The sequence below is a fragment of the Periplaneta americana genome, chromosome 9 (genome assembly GCF_040183065.1).
Source record: "Periplaneta americana isolate PAMFEO1 chromosome 9, P.americana_PAMFEO1_priV1, whole genome shotgun sequence".
Taxonomy (NCBI): Eukaryota; Metazoa; Arthropoda; class Insecta; order Blattodea; family Blattidae; genus Periplaneta; species Periplaneta americana.
The window spans coordinates 172,256,266-172,269,407 of NC_091125.1; the positions used below are offsets into that span (position 1 = coordinate 172,256,266).

Consider the following 13,142-nt stretch of genomic DNA (forward strand, 5'->3'; position numbering starts at 1 on the left):
GCCGAACAACTGAGCTATAATGAATAGGTGTACTTTAATGAGGTGCATTAAAGGGGTACTACCAGGTATATAATTACTACATTTCGGCATGGTCGAGCATAAAATACATTTTTATGTTAGGTCTCATGGATCATACTGTTCAGTCTGGAGAAAGAACTAAGGAAGAGACTAGTGAAGTGCTTTGTGTGGAGTGTAGCATTCCATGGGGTAGAAACATAGTCATTACGACGAAGTCGAGAAAAGCGACTAGAAACATTCGAAATGTGAATATGAAGAAGGATGGAGCGTGTGATATGGACAGACAGAATAAGAAACGAAGCTGTGATGGAAAGAGTGGGTGAGAAGAAACTGCCTATTGAAGGATGCACTGGAAGGAATGGTGAACGGGAGAAGAGTTTGGGGCAGAAGAAGATATCAGATGATAGACGACAGTAAGATATATGGATCATATGAGGAGACTAAGAGGAAGGCAGAAAATAGGAAAGATTGGACAGTGCTGGGTTTGCAAGTGAAAGACCTGCCCTTGGGCAGAATACCATGAATGAATGATTGAATCGATCAATAAATCATAAACAATAAATAAATAAATAAATAAATAAAATGTATTATTATTTTGTTTCAGGATATAGGATTGTTATTTCGCCACATTTGGTGATATCTTGTAACAGTTGACAATATTGAAAAGACAGCCGTATCAGCTCACGTGTCTCCGTTGTTTAATGGGCTTCTGTACGCCTATCTCGACTAACTTAGAATTAGTAATTTATGGGACATTACCTCAAACAAAATAAGGGTTAAGAAGATGAGAATGTGTACATTATTCTCTTAGTTCTGTCCTACGACTTCCAATGTTACAATGACACATTTTTAATTTGTCTTAATCTTACATTCCGACCAACTAAAATATACAGTGGTACACAAACCATAGTTTCAGCAGCTTTCAGTAACGCTGATGTAAACTAAAAAGACAACAAAAGAAAAACGATATCTATTATGTATAGCAACTTCCGGTTGTCATGGAAACATCAGCTCATCATCACAACTGTTGGTACGATTTGCAGATGTACTAAATTCTTGCCTAACGCAAGAAATCGGTAACAAAAGAAAGGCGATATCTGTTGTGTACGCAGCTTCCGGTTGCCATGGAATCAGTCTAGTGTGTCCACTAGCTTCCCTCCCCCGCCACCACACAGCGCTGCTGATGACAAAAGCGTCACATTCCAACCAAGGTATTCCCTCCTCCCCTGGGTCGGCCAGGTGTCATGTAACCGACAAAAGACAGACGGTTTGCGGTTAAATTCCATATGGCCACGGCCACCTACGTATGAATTATTGAGAAGGCTGTGAAAGAGAATTTTATGTCACAGCTGGAATCTGTTCGTTTTGTATTCAGTAACAGCGCAGCATATCGTGGGGTCAGGTTCGGTCTGGTCGTTGATACAGAAAAGCAAATATCAGCCAGAAAAGTTTAACTGAGGCGTTTTTATGAAATACCAAAATACAGTATATCACAACTGTCTTGAGTCATTAACATCGTTCAACTGTTTCTAATAGGAAGTTGCTATAGTGATAATCTGACAAATGAGTAACGAAACATTAATACAGACTAATAAATTTAACCAATACATTACAGTCGATTATACAATAGTAACTCACAACTTAATTTTTTTTTTAATTTCCTACATACAGGGTGATGCAGACCACATGTAAGTCATTTATTTCGGAAACTAGTGCATGAAAATTTTCGAGACAAAAATATTTATAACTAAACCACATGTGAACTTTCACTTGAGCTTGATTTCATCAATCAGCTCTAACAGGAAGTAGGGTCAGTGGCGTATCACTTTAAAATTTCAAATGAGAGTCAGGTCAAATAGGGTACCATTTGATGGAGCTTTTGAAAGCAAACAACTTTCGTAGGAAACATTTTTATTAATTCCTAACCTGCCGATCAATTAACCACGCCGAATATGAGGAGTCACTGACAGTGTTATAAGAAGAGTACAGGTGTCTCCTGCTCAGAACGGCAGACAGTTTGAACATTTATAAAAAATAAATGGAATTGTCAAGCCTTTCAGTAACATGTCAACATTAATTGTCCTGTTTACATTTTCGTCTTGTAAAATTTCTCAATATTGACGACATTGTCTTTTTGTACGTTTTCTCATTGAAAGAGTAGGAATTGATAAAAATGTTTCCTATGAAAGTTGTTTGTTTTGAAGAGCTCTATCAAATGGTACCCTACTTGATCCGACTCCCATTTGAAATTTTAAAGTGATACGCCACTGACCCTACTTCCTGTTAAGGCTGATTGATGAAATCAAGCTCAAGTGAAAGTTCACATGTGCTTTAGTTATAAATATTTTTGTTTCGAAAATTTTCATGCACCAGTTTCCGAAATAAATGACTTACGGGTGGTCTGAATCACCCTGTATAATAGGCCTATGTGTATCAAAATGTTCAATATTAAATGCTTAGTACAATTCTGCTAATAAACTTCATAGGAAAACAATACAACCTGTAAAATTTGCGAAAATATTAAGAACTGATTCATATTTTTTAGAATGAATACATCTGTTTTTGCAAGTATTTCGAAGCTGGTCAAATGTAGAATATCGAAGACCGCCAAAAGTTGCATTCTTATGTCGTATCAAATATGAACAAATGAAAGTAGTTCCACATCTAGGCGTTACTTACTTACAAATTACTTTTAAAGAACCCGAGGGTTCATTGCCGCCCTTACATAAGCCCGCCATCGGTCCCTATCCTGAGCAAGATTAATCCAGTCCCTACCTTCATATCCGACCTCAGTCAAATATATTTTAATATTATCCTCCCATCTACGCCTCGGCTTCCCCAGAAGTATTTTTCCCTCAGGTCTTCCAACTAACACTCTGCATTTCTGGATTCATTTATACGTGCTACATGACCTGCCCATCTCAAACGTCTGGATTTAATGTTCCTAATCATGTTAGGACATTAAGTCTTACATATTTAATTTGAACTTTGCATGAATTTGCTATTGTACCTACACATATTGTAGATTACTGGGGCAAAGGATCTCTGAAATTTGAAACTTCTACGTTTTCAGTTCTATGAAACTGAAATTAGGAAAGTCCAGGATAACACAGAGGGTTTGGAATTGAACGGGTTACATCAGCTGCTTGTCTATGCGGATGACGTGAATATTTTAAGAGAAAATCCACAAACGATTAGGGAAAACGCGGGAATTTTACTGGAAGCAAGTAAAGAGTTAGGTTTGGAAGTAAATCCCGAAAAGACAAAGTATATGATTATGTCTCGTGACCAGAATATTGTACGAAATGGAAATATAAAAATTGGAAATTTATCTTTTGAAGAGGTGGAGAAGTTCAAATATCTTGGAGCAACAGTAACAAATATAAATGATACTCGTAAGGAAATTAAACGCAGAATAAATATGGGAAATGCCTGTTATTATTCGGTTGAGAAGCTTTTATCATCCAGTCTGCTGTCAAAAAATCTGCAAGTTAGAATTTATAAAACAGTTATATTACCGGTTGTTCTGTACGGTTGTGAAACTTGGACTCTCACTTCGAGAGAGGAACATAGGTTCAGGGTGTTTGAGAATAAGGTGCTTAGGAAAATATTTGGGGCTAAGAGGGATGAAGTTACAGGAGAATGGAGAAAGTTACACAACGCAGAACTGCACGCATTGTATTCTTCACCTGGCATAATTAGGAACATTAAATCCAGACGTTTGAGATGGGCAGGGCATGTAGCACGTATGGGCGAATCCAGAAATGCCTGTAGTGTGTTAGTTGGGAGTCAGAGGGGAAAAGACCTTTGGGGAGGCGAGACGTAGATGGGAGGATAATATTAAAATGGATTTGATGGAGGTGGGATATGATGAGACTGGATTAATCTTGCACCGGATAGGAACCGACGGCGGACTTATGTGAGGGTGGCAATGAACCACGGGTTCTCTAAAAGCCAGTAAGTAAGTATAAAAATGAAATTTGTACCACATATTACAGACTAATATGGATGTGCAACGTAGATATTTTCATTCTAATATCTCAAGTTATTTTTTAATTATTGTTTTACTGTATTAATAAACTTCGTATTTCATTGTTAATTTTTTAAATAATCCATATGTGTAGGTAAGTAATAGTAAGTAAAAACTATTTTTCCCCCCATTATTTTCACTAAACTACAGCAGTAATATTAACTTGTCACAGATTATAATACACCCTGGGTAATATAAGACGTCATATTGGCAAGGGACAAACTTTCATGCAATATGCGGGATTTGAAGCCATGACCTAGCTCCACACAAAGTTAAAGTTGTCCCTGTGATCAGCGCATCCGACTGAAATACTAAATAAACATCGAATACTCTGGAATTGCAAATTATTTCAGGATCGTCTCCCACACTTTCAGGTTTTTTTGTGCGAGTGTTGAATTAACGGCAGAAGGATACGCATGGATAACCACGCACCTGAACATGTGTTGATGCACATACTTCGCTACGTAATTACAATTCATGTGTGTATGCGATGTTCCCCTCTCCCCCCTCACATTTCCGATCTTCATCTGGAATGACGTGTGTATATGTAATTGCCGCCATATCCAAGGTAACGAGGTAAACAATCGCCCCATTGTTTGCAAAGCACTTCTAACGACGTATCGGAACATTTTTCTCGCGAAACCTTGTAATGACGGCCATTTTTCCCATGGCTCTTCATGGCTCATCTGCTGTATTTCCAAGTGTTGCATGACTTTTTCACCTTCCCTCTGGTCATCCACCTCTTTGTAAGGCGACACAGGGTGCCTAACAAACTTTTATGTCACAACAGGCAGATGACTTTAAAATGTTTTACTAAATCCACGTGGAGATTCTCAATTATTTTATTCCAGTCGGTCTGTCTCTATGGATACGATAGAAAACAGTTGAATACTTATATTAACTTAGCAGACCGTGCGTATTTGCATGGTTTCCGCACAAAACCTATCCGCGGAAAGTCTAAAATTCCACATTCAGTATTCCCAACCTAACACACATAACAATTTCCCTCTTCTTACCGCTTAAGTGACATATTGATTTTACTGCTTTAGGCTTTTAACATATTACTTTTAGAGACGTTCAATATAATAATAATTATAAATTGGAAACTTACCACTGCAATTTCACCTAAATTGCACTGTTAATTATTGTTTTTAAATATTTGCAAAAATTAAGTAAACTCTACAACTCCACTAAAGTTACTGCATTCGTGATGCAAGTAACATTAAGGAAGCCGTGAAAAAATCAACAAGATTCCAGACTCATCATAAACTGCGGGAAAAAAAAGACAGACGTACATCACGGCCTGCTGGAGTATAGTAAACATAGAAAACATTTTAAAGCAACAATGTTGAAGATAGATATTTTTGTTTTGCAAATTTGCCGTCATTGAACAGAAACCAAGATGGAGACTTCATTGCAACTAATTAGAAATTCCACTTTCAGGTACCTATGTAATAAACGATCTTCGCACAAAATAATGTACGATACACGAGCGGTATGTTTTCTTTCAAATCTCGGAAATTAAAAAAGCTCAACTACCTTTCGCTTTTTTCAAACTTTTCCTCAAACATGAAAACTTCAACAATACCGCTCTTGTAACGCATATTACTATTGTTCCAGTTGGCCTGTTTCTATGGATATGATAGAAAACAGTTGAATACTTACATTAACTAAGCAGAATGAATTGTAAATGCTTAGACAACTGAAAGCTTTTGTACAGTATGGTATTGTATCTTTCTGTTCCACAGAATTACGTACTTATAAAATCATGCGTTCTCAGTAAATGTGTATAATAATTTTTTTTATAATAATGATGACGTATATACAGGCGCTTGGAGTAGTATCGCACTCCTGTAATACGATTATGTTCATATTCCTTAATTCTAACATGCTATCGTATTAGAAATCGTGAAAAAAAAAATCAACGCTACTACTAAAATATTTTCCTGAACCATTTCCTCATAAATACCTTGCAACTGTGATAGTTTATAGTGTATTTTTGACAACATAATGTGAGAAAAAACAGAACAGAGAGGATGTTTTGAACGTGTGCTTTTATTTGTCTGTATATTTCGTATTGTTCTATTGTGTTTAGTTTCTGGTTTTACGGTTCAACGTATAGAATTTCCATACCTGTTTGTATATTGCTGTAGTTGTGGTTGGAGTTGGTAATAAGTTCTGCGTATGTGGAAATATTGTGTGATGTAGTTATGGCTGTGATGTTTTCCTTGTGTCGTGTTTGAAAAGATCTCCCAGTTTGTCCGATGTACAAGACGTTACGATATGTGTGTGTGTCTAATGGCTACACACTTTACTTAACGTTATTCGGGTCCACACACTACGGATAGATGGCAGGACTGTGACCCAATTTTCAAGTTGTACACCACTTCGGCGGGCCACGTTATGCATGATGCGTATCTGTGAAGAGTTATGTCGTGTACTAGGGTGAGTGTATGTGTAAGTGTAGTGTAGGGAATGGGTGAGGATGATGATGAAGGTGAGGAAGGGAGAAGGGGAAACCCGGTGCCGGCACGTAGCCTACTCCTGTCGAAAAGCAATATTATTGCATGTTAATTTGTAAACGCCTGTTAGGTTGCATTTTTTTTGTTTGTCTTGTGTGTTGAGATGTCAAAATGTGTAATTAAGATATGTATTCAAGGACATTTTAATCTGTTAATGAATTTTTAGCTTCACAAACATTAATTATACGGAGTGAACAATAAGTACTAAATATTGATAATAACTTTATAATGTGAATATGTCTTAAAAATGTTAAATGCTATATTTATTAGACGCATATCGCTTAATATTTTACACACAATTTATATCCTCCCATATACAGAGTGTGCCAAAAAATACATTTTTTTGTTAAATGATAGCATATACTTATTCTTACATTTTTGAACTGTTCTCTCAATTCTTTGTATGGAGAGACCAATTTATTCGTTATTCTATTGTTTATAGCCTACTGTCTGTCCAAGAAAATTCACACACGAGAAGACAACTAGCAAGTTGTTGTAAGGGTAAGAGCAGCCAGAAAGACATAACATGTTAGCCTAAAAAACGTTTTTTTTAATACAGGTTGTAACAAAAGTTTCTGGTAGAGTGAAAATTTCATTTTTTTTTTTCAAATATTTGATGGTAAATATCACATTTTCAGCCAAATTAATAATAAAGGATTGCATCACACCATAATCAAGTAGTACCAACTCCTACACCATAAAATTTGGTCATGGGTTCTGAGAAAATGGATATTAACAAGAAAATAATTTTAACATACTGTTACAGAGACTTTTGTTACACTCTGTAGTTGTGACGTAATCGGAAAACTTAACTTATATGCTGCTGTATTTCCATAAGGTTAAAATTAAAGAGAAATAAAAAAAAACAATAACGAATAAATTAATCTCTCCTCACACAGAATTGAAATAGCAGTTTAAAAATGTAGAAATAAATATGTGTCGTCATTTAAGAAAAAATGTATTTTCTGGCACACACTGTATACACGAGATATAAATTTTCTAAATTACGTGCAAACATTAAGCTATATGCATCTAATTATTGTAGTATTTAACACTTTTAAGGGGACACGCTACTGAGATTTCTAGTCTCCACAATTTTGATTGTAAGTTTTTTAAATTTTAAAATCGAATAGATGTTGATGAGTTGCATGTGCACAATTATTTTCAAAATTTTATGTTGAAAAATGTACTCGGAAAAAAAATATATATATAAAAAAGTGTTTATAATTTTAGTAAACAAATATCTGGGTCTCATATGAAGATAATTTGTTTCTTAAACTTTTAAAATGATGCATGGGTTTGTTCCTAGTCAATACAGTTCATCAGTAAAAAAAAAATTAACTTTTAACATTGACTAAAATTGACGAAAACTCAGTAGCGTGTCCCCTTAAGAAATATTCACATTACACGTTTATTAGCAATATTCCATACTCTTTGTTCACCCTGTATACTTGTATAATATTTGTATCCCACTGTAGATCTATGTTGTTTTAATTCCATTTATTGTAACAATGTATATTTCAATTTTTATGATTAATTGAAATAAATGTGAAAATTATATATATGTTCATTCACACGCAAGATTCGAACCCAGAAGTCGCGAGTTAGCAGTCACGAGAAGATAACTGCGTAGAAAGGGTCATCGATCCCAGCACCATCCCACATATACCAAGAGAAACAGATGCGCTGCATGGATATCGGAGTTGAACTTTGTGGAACGCCCTGTGAGCAAAGAGCAGTGTTCAGGTTTTGTGGGGACGAGCTCAGTCCATCATCACAATCCATCCATCCATCCACCCCCCTTCTCCGCCTCCTCATCGTCCTCTTGACCTCTCCTCTCAACGCCACGGTCACGTATTGCGTAGGCATGAAGAGAACAACTGAAGATCTGCATAACTTCTTTACTTAATTTTTAGGATGTGTAACAGTTGCCATGGTTACGGTACGGTCGTGTGGCCCGTCTTAACAGAACAGCGCACGCTGGTAGAGACAGATGAATGTCTGCTGTCCACGGCTCTCAATTAAAAATTCAGCTCTTCTTGTGGTATCGATATTTTAAATTAAGTTTATGTTTAAAGTGGCAAGAATTTGCTATTTCTGTCCGGCAGTAGCCAGTGTACAGCGATTTCTACTAAACTATTGGACGGATTTTGTTCAAATTCAGTGTCTACGAGTCAATTTATCAGGGAATGATGTACATGAAATATAATAATTTTAGTACTAGTCTGTGTACAGCGATTTTTACTAAACTATTGGACGGATTTTGTTCAAATTCAGTGTCTACGAGTCAATTTATCAGGGAATGATGTACATGAAATATAATAATTTTAGTACTAGTCTGTGTACAGCGATTTTTACTAAACTATTAGACGGATTTTGAACAAATTCATTATCTACGAGTCAATTTATCAGGGAATGAAGTACATGAAATATAATAATTTTAGTATTCTTCTGTTCTATCTTCTTCAGAATCTCAATTCCCTTCTTTTTTGTTAACAATTTTACCTTGTTTTATGTTGATTTCAACAATGTACCTGCTTTCAAAACACAGAGACTAACAAAATATTGCATCAACAATGAAATTGTTACCATAGTAACCATAACAAATGAAATGTTAAACCTATATCTACAGTAAGTATATTTTTTTTTCAGATGACATTAAAATATACAGGGTGTTCTTTAAAAAAGACTCTGGATGACGTCATAACTCGCACAATTTTAATCGCTAAAATATTTTGCTTCCATAAAAATATTTCTTTCTAAAAAAGGTTCAACGTGTCTAAGCTATATGTTCAAATGCTCTTTCAATTTTAATTGCAATTTCTTTACAAAACCATGCAATATAATGTGCATAAAATATATAGGCCTATCATATTTAATAATAATAATAATAATAATAATAATAATAATAATAACAATTAGTCGATGGCACTCTGGTAATTTCGGTCACCGTTTTGTGCTGTACCTAAAATTTATTTTAAAAGCCTCTAAAATATTTATAGATATAATACCTTCTGAGTCCAGGATAACAGAGAGGGCTTGGAATTGAACGGGTTACATCAGCTGCTTGTTTATGCGGATGACGTGAATATGTTAGGAGAAAATCCACAAACGATTAGGGAAAACACGGGAATTTTACTGGAAGCAAGTAAAGAGATAGGTTTGGAAGTAAATCCCGAAAAGACAAAGTATATGATTATGTCTCGTGACGAGAATATTGTACGAAATGGAAATGTAAAAATTGGAAATTTATCTTTTGAAGAGGTGGATAAGTTCAAACATCTTGGAGCAACAGTAACAAATATAAATGACACTCGGGAGGAAATTAAATACAGAATAAATATGGGAAATGCCTGTTATTATTCGGTTGAGAAGCTTTTATCATCCAGTCTGCTGTCAAAAAATCTGAAAGTTAGAATTTATAAAACAGTTATAATACCGGTAGTTCTTTATGGTTGTGAAACTTGGACTCTCACTTTGAGAGAGGAACATAGGTTAAGGGTGTTTGAGAATAAGGTGCTTAGGAAAATATTTGGGGCTAAGAGGGATGAAGTTACAGGAGAATGGACAAAGTTACACAACACAGAACTGCACGCATTGTATTCTTCACCTGACATAATTAGGAACATTAAATCCAGGCGTTTGAGATGGGCAGAGCATGTAGCACGTATGGGCGAATCCAGAAATGCATATAGAGTGTTAATTGGGAGACCGGAGGGAAAAACACCTTTGGGGAGGCCTAGACGTAGATGGGAGGATAATATTAATATGGATTTGAGGGAGGTGGGGTGTGATGATAGAGACTGGATTAATCTTGCTCAGGATAGGGACCGATGGCGGGCTTATGTGAGGGCGGCAATGAACCTTCGGGTTTCTTAAAAGCCATTTGTAAGTAAGTAAGTAAGTAAGTATGGGCTTCTAATCTCACCTTAATTTAACGTTCATCAAGCAAAAATGTGAAGATGAGTCGTAAACCGATTGTCCATTCTTCAATTGTTGCGCAATTGGCAGACCCTCCATATTAGGCTCTTGGCGGCAGGGTTGCCACTACACGCGCTAAATAAAGCAATTGTCGTGCCTCGCATGCAAGTCTCGCCTGTTACGTGGAAATTCATAAATTTTGCACCACGCTCTGTGAGACCCACGACCCCGTCTGCTAGCACGATCGGTCAACAAGTTATTCTTTTCAGTTCCGAACAAACACGATCTTGTACAACGCACCCGACTCTGTGATGTACCGTTTCTTAAGGGGGCTTTGGCTTCACCTGGATACCACGCACCTGGATCACTGCCATCTGGGTCGCCAATCTTTATTGTTAAAACTGAAGAACATGATATCCAATGGGCAGGTAACAAAATAGTTCTCCTTCATCCCACTAGGGGGTGGTTATATGAGTTTGCTATTCCTGCCAACGAGTGTAGGATGACAATGCGTTTAGAAATATGTGCTATAATATAATACAGGGTACCATCAATGCATACCGGAAGTTTCACAGCCCACAGGATCTTTTACACAATGTACTCAAATGGTGACAGAATATTAAAACAGCTTGGCTGTGATTTTTTATGTATCATCTCTAACATACCAATGTTCTCTGAATTCCCTTTCTTTTCCACTCATATTCCATATAGAAATAGGTGTCCAATTTGGACGAGTTTCGTTAAAAGTGTGCGTATTTCTTGTTGTGGACGTCTTTTGTCATCAAATCCCATCATCATCATCTCAATATTATTTCAGTTTATGTTAAGGATGTATTTTTATGTCGATTTCATTAATAAAATTGCTTTCATAGCACAAGAACTAACAAAACAATATCAACTAAAAAACGTTACTATAGTAATCATCACCATGGTGTTTCTGTACACTATAACAAATGAAATATTACATAAAAGAATACTACGCTCTTTTAGATGATACTAAATACTACATTATGCAACGAGCCTATAATGATAGTAATTAAGAATCGAGTATGGATATTTATGAAACTAGCGCAAGCGAGTTTCATAATTTTCATACGAGCTTCTTAATTACCATTATAGGCGAGTTTCATACGACCTTTTATGCTCGACCATATTTCTAACTTGAAATTACCGGTATTCAGATGTATACATTTTATTTGTATCTGACAAGATCGGAAGTGACCTTGTTCTAGGTCGTGAGTTGTGAGATGTGCGCAGACGCGAAAGTATTGATTTTTTCCGAGGAACAATAATGTCATTGACCTTGACGTAGTCCCGTTAAACTTGATAATATTATAATATCATAACCTTGATTATTGAATTCGACATTGAAAAACGAGATGACAAATTGAATTTATTTGAATATTATTTACAATTAACGCTAATTATTATAGTAACAGAACATAACCTTCTGCGACAGTATTGGATTTCCAGCCTCCGTGACTTTTCGCTAATTCTCTTTCGATTGCATATCCGAGAATAATCGATACTTGCTGTTTTATAACGGTACAAAGCTGACTTGTCATTGGCTGAACACATGTAAGTTGAGTTATCATTGGCTGAAGACCTGTACTTTAATGAGTAGGTGTACTTTAATGACATGCATTAAAGGATTACTACCGGGTGTATAATTAGTACATTTCGGCATGGTCGAGCATAAAAAACTATAGAGTGCCATATAAAAATGTTATTGATGACGTCATAACACGCACGACAATAATCACAAATATATTTTGTTTCCATAAAAATATTTCTTTCTAAACAGAAGATTTGACGTGTCTCAGGTTTTTGCCCCAAATCCATTCATTCCATTTTAAACTGTGATTTTGCTTCATTTTTTAAACATCTTGCATGAAAAAATCACAAATTTGGGATTGACTAATGCCGAATTATCCGAATTATTATTATTATTATTGTTATTATTATTATTATTATTATTATTATTATTATTATTATTATTATTATTATTATTATATGGATATGCGGATGACGTGAATATGTTAGGTGAAAATTCACAAACGATTAGGGAAAACACGGGGATTTTACTTGAAGCAAGTAAAGAGATGTTTGGAAGTAAATCCCGAAAAGACAAAGTATATGATCATGTCTCGTGACCAGAATATTGTGCGAAATGGAAATATAAAAATTGGAAATTTATCTTTTGAAGAGGTGGAAAAATTCAAATATCTTGGAGCAACAGTAACAAATATAAATGACACTCGGGAGGAAATTAAACACAGAATAAATATGGGAAATGCGTGTTATTATTCGGTTGAGAAGCTTTTGTTATACAGTCTGTTGTCCAAAAATCTGAAAGTTAGAATCTATAAAACAGTTATATTACCGGTTGTTCTGTATGGTTGTGAAACTTGGACTCCCATTCTGAGAGAGGAACAGAGGTTAAGGTTGTTCGAGAATAAAGTGCTTAGAAAAATATTTGGGGCTAAGAGGGATGAAGTTACAGGAGAATGGAGAAAGTTACACAACGCAGAACTGCATGCATTGTATTCTTCATCTCTTTACTATGTAAGCCTATATACTAAACCTTGAAACAGGTGCCTATATATTTCTTTATGATTGAAATTGAAGACTAATATCGAGATAACAAAACT

The 13,142-nt window shown here is 35.6% G+C and overlaps 1 protein-coding gene across 1 annotated transcript in view; it reads right to left on the bottom strand.

Annotated features, from left to right (window-relative positions):
* The window catches only part of LOC138706744 (uncharacterized), a 736,334-nt gene that overhangs the window by 471,117 nt on the left and 252,075 nt on the right, over positions 1 to 13,142 (bottom strand). The window lies entirely within an intron of this gene.